The sequence below is a fragment of the Sinohyriopsis cumingii genome, chromosome 6 (assembly GCF_028554795.1).
Source record: "Sinohyriopsis cumingii isolate HCF-2022 chromosome 6, ASM2855479v2, whole genome shotgun sequence".
NCBI lineage: Eukaryota > Metazoa > Mollusca > Bivalvia > Unionida > Unionidae > Sinohyriopsis > Sinohyriopsis cumingii.
The window spans coordinates 89,175,146-89,192,439 of record NC_142966.1 but is presented as its reverse complement, the minus strand read 5'-3'; the positions used below and the strand labels follow the sequence as shown (position 1 = coordinate 89,192,439).

General features: G+C 34.5%; 2 protein-coding genes across 6 annotated transcripts in view; one reads left to right on the top strand and one right to left on the bottom strand.

Moving 5' to 3' along the window:
* The window catches only part of LOC149797407 (uncharacterized), a 130,255-nt gene extending 114,551 nt beyond the window's left edge, over positions 1–15,704 (top strand). For both annotated transcript variants that reach the window (XR_016421815.1, XR_016421814.1), the window contains one exon: positions 15,435–15,704. The gene's annotated coding sequence lies outside the window, so the exon portion shown is untranslated. The remainder of the gene's footprint in view (positions 1–15,434) is intronic.
* The window catches only part of LOC149797405 (uncharacterized), a 108,440-nt gene that overhangs the window by 43,355 nt on the left and 47,791 nt on the right, over positions 1–17,294 (bottom strand). The window lies entirely within an intron of this gene.

Genomic DNA, 17,294 nt, shown 5'->3' with positions numbered 1-17,294 from the left:
GCATTCTCGATAGTGGACCAGTAAAGTAGGTAAACGCTGTGTCAAACAAGTAAATATGTGTTGGAAAGGATATCCTCGGAGTTCTGACTCTTGGATCGACGCTTCACAAGTTCTCGACTATAGAAAGAAGTGACCCTCATCATTCCGTTCAATACGGCAGCATCAGCAACCACTCTTTCTCAGAGTTCTTCTCTTCAAATTCTATAAAAGCAACCCATGTTGGTGTGGTGCGGAGAACTTGTGCCTACAACGCAACTCGTCTTTTTCTGCCAAATACATGTGGTGTATTCTGTCATCGGTGCCACCATTGCCAGTCTGAGATTTAACCAAGGAGACAATAAACTGCGGACCATGTTACTCAGGAGTTGCATCGGTTACTTTGTACCCAATCGTTCCCTGAAATTTTCGTGTCACAACGACGCCTTTCGACAAAACCAGTAGACACAAAACAACAGCAGCAACAACCCTCTTTTGGTAACTCCTTTAACTTCAAGTGACTCCTCTGAATGCAGAACACTCGAATTACGAGCACCCAAATTTACTTAACTTTACCTAGTGATAGTTCCATGGGATGTTTTTCACTAGAATAGGTAAGCATTTTTAAGGAGAGGTCATTCAGTTGAAATAAAAAAGCATTGGGAAGCGGCTTCCGTAAAAATAATTCATCCCACACAAATTCTAAACATCACCGAAAATCAAAAACTTTCGCTCTCGACATCCTGAACGATCAAGTGCAAGAACTTTTGAAACAAATAGTGCGATGGTGTACGAATTCAATAGACCATCATCATCCAATCCAATCCTTGATGACTACCTACATCATCAGAATTAAATTGGGGTATTATTTTAACACTCAACATTTGGTTCAAACAATTGCTTCCATGTTCAACAAACAGTTTAGCAACTCCCTGGTCAAACATAACCAGCTTCTCAAGATCAAGTACCATAATATTTTTAAAGTCTGGACATGTGGTTTCGGATGACAAACCTATGGTCATCACTTTTTGTCCTTGATTGTTTTTTTTTTTTTTTGGTGGAGTTGCAACTAATGGTTCCATGACTGTCATCCAAAGCAACAAGGTATTTTTCAAGAATTTGGAGTGTATCTTTCATCCTCTGGGTCAGCTGGTGATACACACGCCCGAAACCATGTCCTCGATTGCCCTGTGGAAAACTTGTAGAGAGATCTCCACTATCAAATTGCACGTTGCAAAAACGTATTATCTCCCTTTAGATTAAAGCATCAGATTCCATCTACTAAGCTAAACTATAAGAAGATAAGCTGGTGCATATAACAGTCCTGTATTTTTATTAATATTTCATACATGTGAGACAATAGTGTTGGAAAAGTCACGATACATTCATACCATACACGTCCAATGTACGACATGTACGAAAGAAGTACATTAAAATGCTATTGGAAATACGCATGAATTCATTGTAGAGTTAGAATGAAATTGCTAATTATCCGACCCATCTGTAAAGTTAAAACGTCATGTGTGCGGCAAGATTTTACATACGTTAAGATATTGAAAAGACATCCTTGATATGCAAAATTTATTTAGTGATTATTAAATGAGCTATATCCTCTCCTATTTCATAATTTGCCTATTTAGTATTCCAACAGGATAGAACAGATGTTATTCAAGTATAAAAAAATCCCGTCACGGTGAGATCAAATTATCACTAACCGAATTTGGAAGTTACATGCACAGAACTTCAGTAAATACATAGAAAGATAAACATATTATACAGAGGTCAAACATTTATCATCAAGATGATCAGTCCCAGATCGAAACATTTAATTACTGGAATATGTTTTTCATTATCACGCTCTTAAGACCTGCGACAAAACGTGCAAGCAATCATACACTGTTGAATGCATTAGATGTTCTTCTAAATGTATTTACTTGCTTCCTTTGGTGACTGGATGACTTTGCTGAACATATCATGAATTACTGTATCCCTATTTCTGTTGCAAACAAAGTCTTATTAAAACAACACACAACATGTAAATACAAGACGTAAATCTATATTGCTTTCCCAAATTTAAAGAGGTTTTTAACAATTACCAAAACGCTCAGGATGTTCTACTTGGACCAACTTGTATTTATAACTTAACAGAACATTTACTTAGAGCTGCATTAAACTGTAATATTCTTACTCATTTAGTCTTTTTTCAGTATGTTTAATATAGAAGGCGACGCGGGAAAAAAACTGTCTAAAACTTCCAATCAGCGATACAAAACACCTTTACGTGGTACATTGAATTAGCAAATGTATAAACTAAATGATTCTGAAGGTGAACCAAGAGAGTGTTGTACCATTAAAGTATATTCTTGTTCATTCGTGGCTCCAAAACAATAAAACAGAATAAACTGTTTGTAAAAAGGTATTAGACAAGTATCTCCATCCACTAAATTTATACATACATCTACTCTCATAGAACTCTATTGTTTACTTCTGCAATTACTGAACTTTAAAGCATTTTAAGAGGTTTCTATTAAGTTAACATAGATAAGTTGTTGTTGTTGTTGTGGATGTTTTAGTCTATCATTATTCTTTGTCTTGAGGTTGAGATAAAACATTATACAGATTACAACAGAAATAATGTTGTATGCATCATCGATTTATTCAACCAAAGTTACTTGATAAATAAAAAGTCTCTGTGAAATACACAATATGGCTAACACAAACATTCGTTCTTATTTTCAACTTTATATCTGTACATGCCCGCGAGAGAGAGAGAGAAGTTTCGTACGCCTATTATGCAACAAAGATACTACTATATTTTGTTAAAAAGCGAATAGTCATTGCCAATAAAGCGAGTTTCCTGCCATAAATGATCTAATCCAGCCAAATAGTATTGCTATATTCCAGGGATATTTGCTTGACCGAGCAGTATCAATCCCTGGCACGATTCCAATAGAAGTCATACGTTTACCCCAAATTTCCAAAGACTTCTCTACAACTTCAGTTATAAATTAGAAAGCCCGACGGGTCCATTCTATACATAAATTTTTCGCTAATCAATGCCAGACCGCAGATCTCAAAATTTGCCAAATATATATCAACTGCACATCTGCATGGTTTCTCTTCATGAACTTTCCGTACCGTCAGCAGTTCACGCTGTAGAAACTATACAACTATCCTCTAACACAGGGAACTATTTTTCCTGCGCCACCTTAGGCCAGTCAATTCATGGTTTCAAGGCACATCTCGCCAGTACAACTGCGTCACATTTGCCAGCATGGCGACATAAACGGTATCAGCCGATTCCCTTCTTGTTTATTCTTTTGTGTAATTTACCGGTCTCCTGCCGTAAATACTGCCACTGCAGTCACACAACCAATGTACACCATTACGTTTTAATAGGGACTATATTACTCGGGGACACCCATGGGGTTTTGACCTGAATTTACTAAAAGTCAACCATGGCATCATGGAAACTTACTAACACTTCACTCCTTGACATTTGCTTCTACTCAGTGGCTAATAATTTAGGCTAAGGAATGTGTCCATTGCATCGAGTTCCAATAATCAAACAAGTAATCACACAAATCTAAGAATTCCTTAAAACGGGTCGCTATAACCAAATGCGCATACTCCAAATTTATTACGAGATGATCTCCAAAGCGATGGATTAGACTGAAGCGTGTTATGTCGTACTAAAGTCTAATTGCAAGACAATCAGTCAATCAATAAATTCATCAGTCCGTCAATAACAAGATATATATTCAAACAGTAATGTAATTGCCCTAAAGACCAGTCGTAGTCGAAACCCTTATAGAGGTTACAGTTACTTAATAAAAATATGTGATTTAGATTTGATTTTAAAGTAGCTTTAACAATCTTTCAGTCATATCGCTACGGTGTCTGCAGTATGGCAGTTTATAGTGATGTCTATCATTGGGGCATTACGCCACATACATGTAGCATGATGTCACACGCAGTCACATTATTTTTACACCAGACCGACTAAGTCATAACACTAACCTCCTATTGTTGACACATCTTAGCTCCTTCCCAGCATATATAGCTGGTTAGAACTTAGAAGTGACACCCTGATTATATCTAAAAGTGTATTTTATTGTGGGTTGACCCTGTCCTCCCATAAATTATCTGTGTATGTTCATTGTATAAAAACAATAATGTTGATTTTGAATTTTGCAGGGTTAATTTCTTTTTTATCATCATATTTGTAAGTTTTTTTAAATCCCATGAAGTCCAAATTGTATGTACTTTCCGACCCCGATAGGACTTTTTGGGGTCCGAGTTCCATAAGTTTGGACTTCCGATTTAGGGTCGTACTTTTGTCCCAGTGACTTATTAACGTCATGGGCCAAATTCCTCCCCCTTGTTTTCTTTATATTGTTTTCTTATATAGTTGACTTTGCCATAGTCATTTATCCCCTGTTATTCATATATTTATTTTGTGCATATATGTACCTATATATGTACATGTATACATATATATACATATATCCTTTTTTTTTTTTTTTTTTTTAATAATTTTTTTTTTTTTTTTTTTTGTATGTTCACGTATGTTTCTTTTTTTTTTTTGTATTGGCTTATCTATGTCAAATGGTTCCAGTCTTCCTCTTAGGTAAGTAAATAAGAATAATAAAGTGTGTATATATGTTTGTGTGTTTGTGTATCTTGTGGGGGTTGTATTGCGTCTTCGCATATTATATAGATTTTAGCAGGTTGTTGGTTTTTCGTATAGTTCAATTTTGCCACTTTTTAGTGCGTATATCTTAATTCGGTGTAGTTCTCTTTCCCCGTTTGTTAAACAGGGAGATGAGAGCTTTATTAGGTTTTAATTGATGTACCGTGGTACTCTTGTATTTCTAATCATTATTTGGACTTTAGTTTCTTATTTGGCTGGGTCAAATTGTTTATTTTGTAGGTCTTATGTACCTTTGGTAGATCTTAATGTGTTACTCGAGTGTGTATATTATTTGCTCAAAGCTGGTTTCATGACATCTCGCTGAAGAATTTGCCCGGGGTCATTCTCCATGAAATGATCCGTGGGCAAATTTACCTCCTGGCGCTCTATGTCAATTTGGTGTTGGGGCTAACATTTTCCTGCCATCAAGCAGCGGGATGCTCTGTAGTGGGTATTTCTGGGTCTGTCTGGAGGTTTTTCTGCTCGTCCATTAGGCTTGTTCATGTATATATAATTATTTCCTTTGACTTTAATTTTGAATAAGATGGTTATACGACTGTGGCATCGATTCCAGCATCAGCAACTTTAATAACCGTCTGAGGTGTAACCTCTGCCACATTCATCGTTCATCTAGTAAGTTACGTCCGAAATTTTAATGTTCAGTTAGTACTGTATTATTTCTTTATTAAAGTATTTTTCTTATTTTGGTGTTCAATTTTATTTGAATTGTTTATAAAGAAGAGGTTTGCGAATAAATCCCGCCCCGTCTTTATTTGATAGATATCTTCATATTGTCCTAAATATTGACTAGTTCATATTTATGAAAAAGGAAATATAAGGGAGGGTGAGCCGATGTGAGTCCCTTTTCGGGTGTCAATTATGATTTCTCACATGGCATCCCGCCCTTATTTGTAGATGGATTTTTTGAATTTTGAAAATTGATTTGAATTATCACATCTTTAAATTTATTATATGTATTGGTTGGGTCATTTGTTTTGTTGGGTCATATTTGTATTGCTTGGTTTTGATGTGGAGGAGCTCCGTGGGGTCTTGTTAAAGAATCAAGTATGATCTGTCCCTCATGGAGCCCCGCCACAGCTTGTTGGTTGTAGGTCAAATCCGTTATACATGGTTGTTTATTTATTCTGTGCTGGTCAATGAAGCTACAATGGCGGACAGATTTTATCCGCAGTCGTAGTATCCTTCATGTATATTAGAGAAGAGAGTCTGTGTGTTATCATTAGACAGCGGTCACTTGGTATCCACCTGGTTTTACAAGTCATTTGGCTTTGCATTGTTAGTGCCTGGTTTGTAAACAAACACATTTCTTCTCTCTCTCCTGGTGTGTTTCCACTAGCCTATGGGCTCTCCAGGCGGGGGATTTCTTATTTAGTGGGTGTAGTGTTTTTAGATATTTATAATAAATGTTGATATTTGTTATTGTCTGATGTTTTTTTTTAATTGGCTTATTTACTTGGTACATTGTTACATACTGTTAATAATTGGTGATATTTGTTAAAGTCTGATGTTATTTAACTAGCCATTCGGCCTTTCAGACTCCTATTCTGCTTCAGTGCTCCATATTTTACTATTTCTTTCATTGATTGCATGGTAGATGAAGTTGATTACCGTTTGGTATGTTTTTTTTGTCGTTAATGTGTGCTGTATATAGTAGGTTTATCGGATTAAAATTACCTAGTTTGTCATTTATTTGGTTTATAACTTCCGTTCTCTCATTACTTAAATGTGTATATTCTAGTATTATATGTTCTTTCCTATCTGTTGCAGTATTACATAATAGGCATTTTGGTAGATAGTGTATTATATTTCTTCTATATGCATGTTCTTGTGTCCACAATCGACATTGGGAGCTTGAATTTCTATTTTATTGGGATCTGAATTTGTTAAATCATTTATTAGTTTCTCTATTAGTTGTTTATTAAATATTTGCCACATATTGGCGTGATCTTTGTATTTCTTGATTGTCATATTGATTTTGTATGTACATCTAGGTGGTGATTCAATTGAGAAAGTTAGGTTTCTATTTTGTTGCAATTTTATTTGTTTACCAAACCAATATATGTATAGTCCCTGCCAGTAATATAGGGGTTGTTGTTCTAGCATATTTAATCTTGATATTATGTTGGCTTGTTGTTTGCTGATTAGGTTTGGGAGTCCTTGTCCACCCTGTTCATAACCCTTTTGTAATGTTTTCTTAGACAATTTGTGTATTCTTTTCCAAAGAAATTTTATAATTATTGACTCAATTTTGTCTAGGTATAATTTTTCAAATTCTATATTGTCAAAAAGGTACCATATAGAGTTGTATAAATATGTTTTGGCTATTTGTATTTTGTGCGTAAAATTTAGATTCCTATCAGTCCATATGTTAATGTGTTTCTCTAAAATTTGCTTGATTTGTAGGAAATTTATCATCTTACTGTCTTTTCCATATGTCACGCCAAGTGCTTTCACTTGTTGTCTTATTTGTGGGTTTGGAAGTCCTTGTGGATTGTCCTTCCATTGGCTTATTAATAATATTTCAGTCTTATTATCATTTACTTGTGAGCCAGAAGCTTCACTAAATTTTTTATATTGGTTTATCAGACTAACCTCCTAATGCTGATCGCCTAGCGAGGCAGCTGTTAGTACCATTGTCATGTCTTTGTTATGGCACTGCCTGGGTTTTAACCCGCAACCTCCCAAATCCGAGGCGGACGCTCAAACCACTAGGCCACCTGAGCGGTTGTACTGATTGCTAAGACTGGATTAGATGTGCAAATATGTCCTTGTTGGTCATAATGTACGAATGTCCACAGTCTCCGTGATTTTGTCAAATAGTGTGCGTCCTTAGTTTCTATGGATTATACAGAAAATTTGTGTAAACGTGTGCGTCCTCGCTTGCATTGCTAAAGTTCATATTCCTGAGAATTGATAATACAGTTCCCTGCTTGATACATCACCATTTCCTATTAATGTACTGCCTCAAACAGTATTTGCTTTTGCTCTAACATTGCCAGAACAAATGTCCTCCGGACGCGGTTCCATACACAAGTCCTCTATATCCACCAAATACAAGAATGTGTGTGTGTGTGTGTGTGTGTGTGTGTGTGTGTGTGTGTGTGTGTGTGTAGATAGATAGATAGACTAGGTCATAAAATGTGCTGAAGATTATCTCCCTAGATTTTCAAAATAATTATTTAAACAAATCATATTATTATATAAAATGGAGCAAAATGAATGTTTAAAACATCCCATGATCAACAATTACGAGGCATCTCGTGACGGTTTAATGAGGCACTGTCAACAAAATAACTCATTTGGTAATGTTACTAACTCTGGTTATCTCATGTTGAGTACTAAGGGGAATACATACTATTCCTTTCATTAATGCGTTTATGAGTGTTTAAACGGAGTAAGCGAGAAAGGTCTTGTAATCGATAATATTAATCTCCAAAAGCTCTATATTCCTTGGATAATTGACGAACTATTACACAAAGTCAAAACAACAAATTATAAGATACTGGTAAACACAGTAAATTTGCAAAAGTTATTAAGTCTGTAAATGCAGAAACTGGCGAAGTAATACTATTTCATATAATGAGGGTCGAAAGTATTTTGATATTAACTAGCTTTCGATAAAACGTGTCGCAGATAATATTAACAGATCGACTTTTTCCAACAAATATAAACAAAATTATTTCATTATTGTTGAAGAGAGATAACTCTGTCAAGCCAAGCCCTTTCCGGTAGAATAATTAAGTGGTTACCTCGCTTGTTACTGCGGGACTAACTAGCGCGATTAATTTTTTGTTGTTGCCATCGTAAACTAATTAGGTGCAATAATTTAACCATCTATGCTATAATTAATATCAGTAAAGTAATATAATTTTGTAATAGTTCATATTAGTGAGAGGATATCTACATTTTCCAATTTCGCCTCCCCCTTAACAAAGTCGTCAGAAAATCAATCGCCTGATTTGTAATGCAGTAGTGATCTTTAGATCGCACTGTTACACAGAAATACATGTATTTTAGCCATTACTTAGTCAAATGCAGAAATATATTACAATATCTGAATATTTTAATACGATGTGTTCCAGAAATAAATCCACGCCGAGGTTATTATAATGTTTATTTTTAGGAATCCAGCATAGCTAACATAATAATTTCTAAAACATATATCTGTAAGGTTGGAACGTACCGCAGTGCTAACGTGTTGGATTCTTATACTGGACGTCCCGCGTTCAAATACCGTGACTTACAACTGTCGACAGTGGCGATAATTCGCAATTCATCATTAAAACATGGGTGGAAGCAATATGATCGAACTTCCATACAAACAGTACACCTCTCCACAATGTCACCAGGTGGTGTTTGCTCTTTTGCTGTCTCCAGGGATTGATTATGGGGGAGGGTGTGCATAAATCTGTTGAACATAGAGAAGTTGCCCCCGTTTATGTAATGTACCGTCCTTAGAATTGGGATTATATGTGTTACACCGTCCAGAGAGTTACGTTAATTATGTTAATGCTGTGCCGTCTTTAGAATTCAAATATAGAAGTAAGATTATATATGTGTCCTCTGAACCTGCTAGAATATCGTTTAGCAATATAGGGGTTCACATGAGGATGGTTCCGTCCTTAGAATTCAGATTATATATAATAATAATATGTTATAATATAGTAATATATTATAATTTTTTTTATTTTGAATATAAATTTATAAGATAATGAACTTTCAAGATATGAATGCTATTATTTCTGTAATTAAAAAAATATAAACGTATAAAAATAGCTGAACTTAATTCTAAAAAAGGTGTGATTTTAAATCAATACAACAACGCAAATTCAAGGATATATATATACACACTACCAGCAGAACATACATTTATTAATCTCATTTAACAATCTATGTTGCAATCACTGGCTGCGGTCAAGGATACAGAAGTTGAGAAATTCATCTCGCTTTCACGCGCGATTGAGAAAATTAGATCCGAATACGAAACAACAAAAATTATGAATACACGTTAGAGACAATTAAGAGAGATTATGTCAGATCGTGAACACAAAAGCGCTGTTACTAGTAATTATGAAAGTGAGAGTGAAAGCAGTGGCATCGTTTTTAAATGGGATTCTGAAAGAAAAGGTAATGGCAACATCAGTGATGAAAATAAAAGTTATGATTGTGAAAATGAGTAATTACCTGAAAACCATACAACAATCAGTAAAAAACAATTATGTTATAATGTATTTTTTTAATATTTATTTGACTTTGTCAAGGATTATTATTTTTATGTAAGTTTTGTCTTCTTCTTTTTATGATAAGATTTTCATTGTTTTAGTATTTATTACCCCACGAAATTGCAAATTCAGACTGATTTTCACAATTAAAAGTACCAAATTATAAAATCTGACTAATTTCATAATTTGAAGTACATTATATCCCATCAAATAAAAAAATCAGATTGGTTTCCACAATTACGAGTACCATATACCATATCAAATTTGAGAATCAGTGAAGAACAAGATTAAAATACTTATTCTCATAATATTTATTTTAATTCTAATAATATTTTAATGAAATTTTCACTTTTCGATCAGATTTTTTCATTTTAAGTACCATTTACCCCATCAAATTATAAAATCTGATAGGTTTTCACAATTACGAGTGTCATATACCCCGTCAAATTATAAAATCTGACTGAGTTTATTATTTTTATTAACATTTACCTAAAATCTGGACGAGAATCAGTATAAATAAAAAGGATTCTGTTATAATACATTTGTTTGTTCCTTTATAAATTCAACGATGAAATTATTATTACATAATTAGTTTTTTTCTGTTTTCGATGAGATTTTTATTATTTTGAGTATTATTTACCCCTTCAATTTGACGAACTTGTTTTCATAATCTGATTTAATATAGGTAATATACCCATCAATTTGATGACATTGTTCCATAATCTGAAATAATATTCATAACCATACATCATTATTAAAATTATTGAACTTAAATTTGTTACTGAAACTGATTAAAAATATGAAACATTATGGGAAATATACCCAATCAATTTGATGAAATCTGACTGATAATCATTTAAAATAAATTCTGTTATAATATAGTTTTTTTGAAAAAGTTAAGGATGACATTATTATTATTTAATTCTTCTTTCTGTTTTTTGATGACATTTTTTTATTATTCTTAGTATATTGTACCCCATAAATTTTAAAATCAAACCGATTTTCGTTATTTTGAGTAACATTTTACCCAATCAAATATACATTCTGTCTGATTTTCTTTATTTTAAGTACCATTTACCCGAAATCTGAGCGAGAATCAGTATTAAAAAATATTATATATATCTATATATATATATATATATATATATATATATATATATATATATATATATATATATATATATATATATATATATATATATATATATATATATATATATATTATTTCCCCTGATTATGAACCAGGCTTGAAAATCAATCACGAAAATGAAGATGTATAATCTAGCATACAAATTTAAATTCAGAATTTCAAATCCGTTAATTAAATAAATGTCCGGATTGGTCAGTAAGTTTGAAATGTATCCTTGATAATAGCAGATTATGACATCGCAAATAGACCGGATTAATGGCTTCTTGTACGATCAAATATCCAGGAGGTACTTAAGGTGTAAATGTATATAAAAAATATCCTTGCTGAGCCTGACAAGAGTTTACAAGATCTATTTGATAGTTGCCATCAATTGCATCACATACAAGATTAACTGCAATCGTTGATGTTATATTTAAGAATCCTGGTGGGTTCGAGTCTCAGATTCGGCTAATGTGGGTATGTGAGAAAGCTTGCTAGTAGCTTCTCGGGGGTTGGTGGTTCTTTCCGGGGTTTTCCCGAGTTCTTCCTCCACCATTAATACTGGCCGCCATGTATGGCCTATCGTGTGCTGAAAAAAGGCGTTAAACCCTACAACTACTACAACAACAATAACTTCAGCTCATAAATGTATACCAACGACAGATTGCCTGAATAAGTATAAATGTTCCAGAGTAAAGTAATAAATTGGATACAGCGTTATACAAATCTAGTTGTGGTATTTTCAGACGAGAATAACATTTTGATCACGTCCCATGAATGTTACCAAACGATGATATATGTACATGCAACATGATTATTCTCAAAGTTCAGTATTATATTCCCAGGTGGTTCTTGATGCCCGTTTTCCTTAATGAAACTTCAGTAACACTAAGTTTGTGAAATATCATTGGCCTTGCTGTGATGCTATATGCCATGTGAATAAACCATTAATGTTACTTTGAACACTATCTTTGGTCATTGCCAACCATGATAATGTTGATTTATCACATTGACTCATAAAGAAAAGCTACCATTGTTCTTCATCGATTGATGGAGTCATTACTGGCATCCACAATGAAAGTTTTTTCAGTATTACTTTACCAACATCACCGGTAGGGCGCCAGATTGCATCATCGTCAGTAGCGTTTCTTACAAGTACAACTATGTGCTTAACTCCAAGAAAAAAACCTGCATGACATTTCTGCAAAATTCAAAGATATGTGACAGTGGAATTACGCAAGAAAGGTTTCTACGACCATCTTTCAGCAATGATCAACGCGCTGCGAATCTTAAATTAAATTCCGGATTAGAACAATGAACCACTGACCACACATCAGCGTCAGCGTTGCCGGCGAAGTTTCTTGGTCGTCTTATATTATACTGTATGTTATTAGGGTGGTCTGAAGTGGCTTCGGCAAACATCATTGACTGACCAGCTGACATTGAATAATCATCAGAATATCTTGCTAGACCCAACATTGTCGTGGCAACATCGACATCGTTTTGACACATGTCAATGTTTCTCCGTCAATCATGTATGTAGCACTGTTAAATAATGTCATAATACCATTATAAAGGAAACCAATTCTAACATCAGCTCCATATTCAGTATTATCTGTTTTCAGAATATTACCTTCTCCTTCAATAACTGCTTAAGCGGGTAAAACATATATACTTGTATCCTGAACTTGCAGCTCAGTTCGACCATGCTGATTTGGCTCTCGTGCGTCATAAGAATAATATTGATAATCGTGCACCGATTCATCCTTGAGAACTGGTGCGTTCATGTCAAATGCCGGATCACATGCACGTTTAAACATTTTATTATAATTGCCATCGTCTAACACGACGACCACTTCCTGTTATCAGACTAGAGGTTATATTCGCTTTCTTTGTCTTTTATTGACATGGGCACACCAGCCAACTCTGTTAGATTTTTTTAAATTTGCAGTTTGACTTATTATTTTACTAACATTTGCAGACATAACTTCAGTGCTGCGTAAATTTACAGGCTGTTGGTTTCGTTGTATTAATCGTGTTGGTGTATCCTTGATTGCTAAGAATGACTTACTAGCACCATCAACAAAAGCACCAATAACTTTATCACGAACAACGTCAATAGCTTTCATTGATAATTCTTTTGCAAACGGTATTATTTTTGGGCTATCCCTCTAAATAGACCCAGAACAACAGCACTGAATCCATCTCCGTCCGCAACTTTGTATGTTGATAATCGCGAATCTATCACCCTGACCATTACAGGTCCATGTTGAGCATTATATATAATCATCTTTTTTCTTGTCACTGATCTAATTGTATACCCTCAATCACTGTGATAATCATCAACGATTTCATCGATCAGGGACCGATATACATTAATGTCCATGATACCTCCTGTAAATAATCGCTGACAAACATCAATCATTTCTGGGGAATTATTACCAGCTCGTTGTCCGACAATCAGAATGTTTAATCGTTCAGCATCGGCAAGGACATTATTGGGACATGGAATAATAAGCCCACTTCCAGTTTTTTGACCAAACTATTTATAATAAGCTTCATTAATTATTTCTTCTGTCGTAGGTTCTCGTTCTTCCTCGCTTGTTGTTTTATCTGCTTTTTTCTTCCATGTTCTTTAGGCTGATTTCCTTTCTGCTTTTGCTTTTTCAAGTTGCTTCTTTATTTCTTCTTCTCTTTGTATCCTGTCTTGTTTTGTTTATTCAATATACTCATTTACTTTCTGGTTAAAGAGGTTAAAATATCTGATCTGCGGAATATCAGTAGCGATGCAATATATTCTTCAATCGACAGCTTTTAGAGTTTTAACATATTCGGATTTTATGTACTTATGTACATCACGATATCCTAACGCGGCAATATTAAATATTTGATCTCGGTCTTTGATAGTGGCAATATGTTCGGGCGTGAATTTAATAGTAATGTTAGTTTTAACTCTTGGCAAAGGTTGTGGTTGAGGAGGTTGCTGGGGTGGTAATTATGCTGCTTGAAGACGGCCAACAATATCAACAGGTAATGTCTTAAGTGCTTTTTGAGCCGTCCAAGTTGCTGTAACAATTTTCTTGGTTGGTTCGATAACTGGTTTGAATAAATGTTCTCTACCATCTGCAAATTCCACATGAGACTCTAAACGAGCTTGTAGTTGCTTCTTGACAGTATCACGAACAGGGATATATTTTTTAATTGACTCTAGTCGCTCTCGAGTTTATCTAGCTGTGCGAGATTCCATTATTGATATAATAATGATTTAATTACTCACACATTACAGCAACAGAGAGGGTGCGACCACAGATAGGTGTCACGGTGGGTAAACAAAAACAAGCATTAAAATTTAGAAAAACACGAACGACAAAAATGAAGTAACAAAAACCTAACCCCATTAGAGAAACTCACGGTTTAGTCAGAAGCTTTGGTTTGACGTTATTACGCTTATAGTTTTCATTTCTCGTAGGAAGTTTTATTTTTCATAAATGGACCTTCCAGCAAGTGGTCTGTTCACCCTCTGTGCTGCTCCACTCCCACATACTAAAAGGTGAAAACCCACCAGTGTGCGTTTTTTGCATTGAACCATTCACTGACAAACATTTTATGATAGACTGTTTCGACCTCCAACCTACGCGCGGTTAGTACTACAATGTGCATGACATGAAGAAACTTTCTGATACAATAAAAATGAATTGTATTATAGAATTCCTGAAGAAGTAAACATTTATTCTAAGCTATAACTTTCATGCCGTCACCTTGAGCATTGTTATGAAATGTATATACCTTCTTTTTTTCTATAACTTTTAATCTGTCTTCGTTAACAAACACCATTTACATTCCCCGTTGATTGGGTAGCTTAATATATTACGCTTACCAGTTTTCGTTTTTTTTTGGTTTTGATATCGCTGGTCGATATGAAATCATTTATCATTTTTAAATGATCATACATATAACCTTTTGTATGGCGCTAAATAGCCTAACAGTGCTGGTGCGTCGTACAAATACAACAAATCAATCAATCTATCCAAAGGTTAATGTGAAGGTAAAAGTGTCACAACTATTGCTATACAAAATGTATGTCTAATTTCTTTCTGACTAGAGTCATTTCTGCACTGCTATAGAAAAAAAAATAATATTTTTCTAACAAGTACAGGCACAACATGCACGATGCACAAATTCAATGTACCCTATTTTATGTCGTTTAATAAACAACAGAAACAGAAAATGGCACAGTCGTATAGTAAACTGTAACTTCATGCCAAATGCACTACTGTTTTTCCGTTCACAAAAATAAAAAACAGAAAATGGTACAACTTTACAATAAACACTTAGCTTCACACCAAATTCTGACTTGTTGCATTTTTAACTCTTCTCTTGCCTCTCTTTATAGGTCCAGATTCCCCGAGCCTAAGATAAAACATCTGTAACGAACTGAACTCACATTGGAAAGCAAAGGATTGTCAAACTACTCTAGAGTGACAAAACGTAAATTTGTAACAAAGCAGAGATAAACATCTGCCTCATTTGACACTGGATATTTTTTCCACAAACCTTTATTCTAGTGTTGCCTAAGTAACAATGGATCTGTTTAGCGAGACAATTGAATATTGAACAACAAACAGTTATAAAATATTATATAGTATTAAAACTTCTGACTTAATTTGAAAGTGTGGCACACGATACAGTACAGGAGGTCAGGAAAGCACGACATGAAGAAGAATGTTAACTGTTGTTGTTGTTGTTGTAGGGTTTAACGCCATTTTTCAGCACACGATAGGCTATACATGGCTGCCAGTATTAATGGTGGTGGAAGAACCCGGGAAATCCCCGGAAAGAACCACCGACCCTCAAAATCTACTGACAAGCTTTCTCAGATACCCACATTGGCAGACATAGGTGAGATGGCCCGATGGCGCTTTAGACCACTCGGACACTCGGGACCCCAATGTTAACTGTAGCATAGACATATCATTACCGGACGACTCTGCCGGCAAGGAACAAGAAAAAGTAACAAAATACAGTAATCTGGATAGAGAACTTTAAAAAAAGTCTAGAAACTCAGTCAGAGATCGCAAATAAGGTGACTGGAGACGTATAAGTAATACCCAATAGACTATGGGACAACAAGAATATTCAGAAACAGGAATCACATCAGACTGGCTACAGACAGCGGCACTAGGAACAACAATGCGGACGTTACTTGAGATCTAAAGCCACCGGAAAAGGTCCAATCTCATGAGGAAAGGTCAGCCAACTTTCATAAATATAGTCCATGTAAGAAAGGAATAATAATAATAATAATAACAATAACAATAATAATAATACGTAGAAGAATGTTGATGATAAGCATGAATATAGTTTAAAATTACCAATATTACATAAAAGAAGATTAACATAAGAACACTTACGAGCTGAGAAGGTACATAGTTCGTCGCTATGTATGATTCATCACAAGAAGGACAATTCAGATTACATGCACTTAGAACACCTACCACTCAAAATATTTCGGTTGCCGATCGAGTTTTAAAAGCCGACTAGTGGTATGTATAAGAAAGCTGAAACCAGCTGACTAAATCTTCAAAACAGATGGCTAGAGCTGTGTTCTGTGACATATCGGAACAAAAAGACAAAAACTAAAAAAAAAATCGTTCTGAACAAATCCACCTGCATTAGCAAAGAATCAACAGATTTTAACTAACTGGTAACAATCATCCAGTCATTATCGAATGTCCTAAACGTATGTATTAATTCAGGACATGAATGGAAAAGTGGCCATATCAAAAATTACCTTTAAGAAACAAGAATCGTATAGGAAACTATTAAGCTAGGTTAAAAAAATACCTTACATTTTGCTTTTGCTATATGATTTATTTGCATGCATAAAAGTGAATACTATACAACACTTTTACATAATTTTGTCTTTTTATTTAAGATAAAAGCGTTGTAACTTATTTTGCTTTTGTTAGGAATTACTAATGAAACCATAACTACTGTTCCACTATTAAAATGGTCCTAGGCGGGGACAACAACGATACACTAACTAACCTTTGTTAAGGCAAATCACAGTTTAATGTACCAGTAAAATGCACAAAGACAAAAGAAAAGCAGTACAGACTATGATTGCTATATATTCAACTAATCAAAGGTCTATCTGTGCTTTTGTGCCATGATTTAATGCGCAACTTTAGATTAAATCTGTTTGTGAATAGTAAAAATGTTAGAAGTAGTAAATGGGGGCGACAGGGGCTCT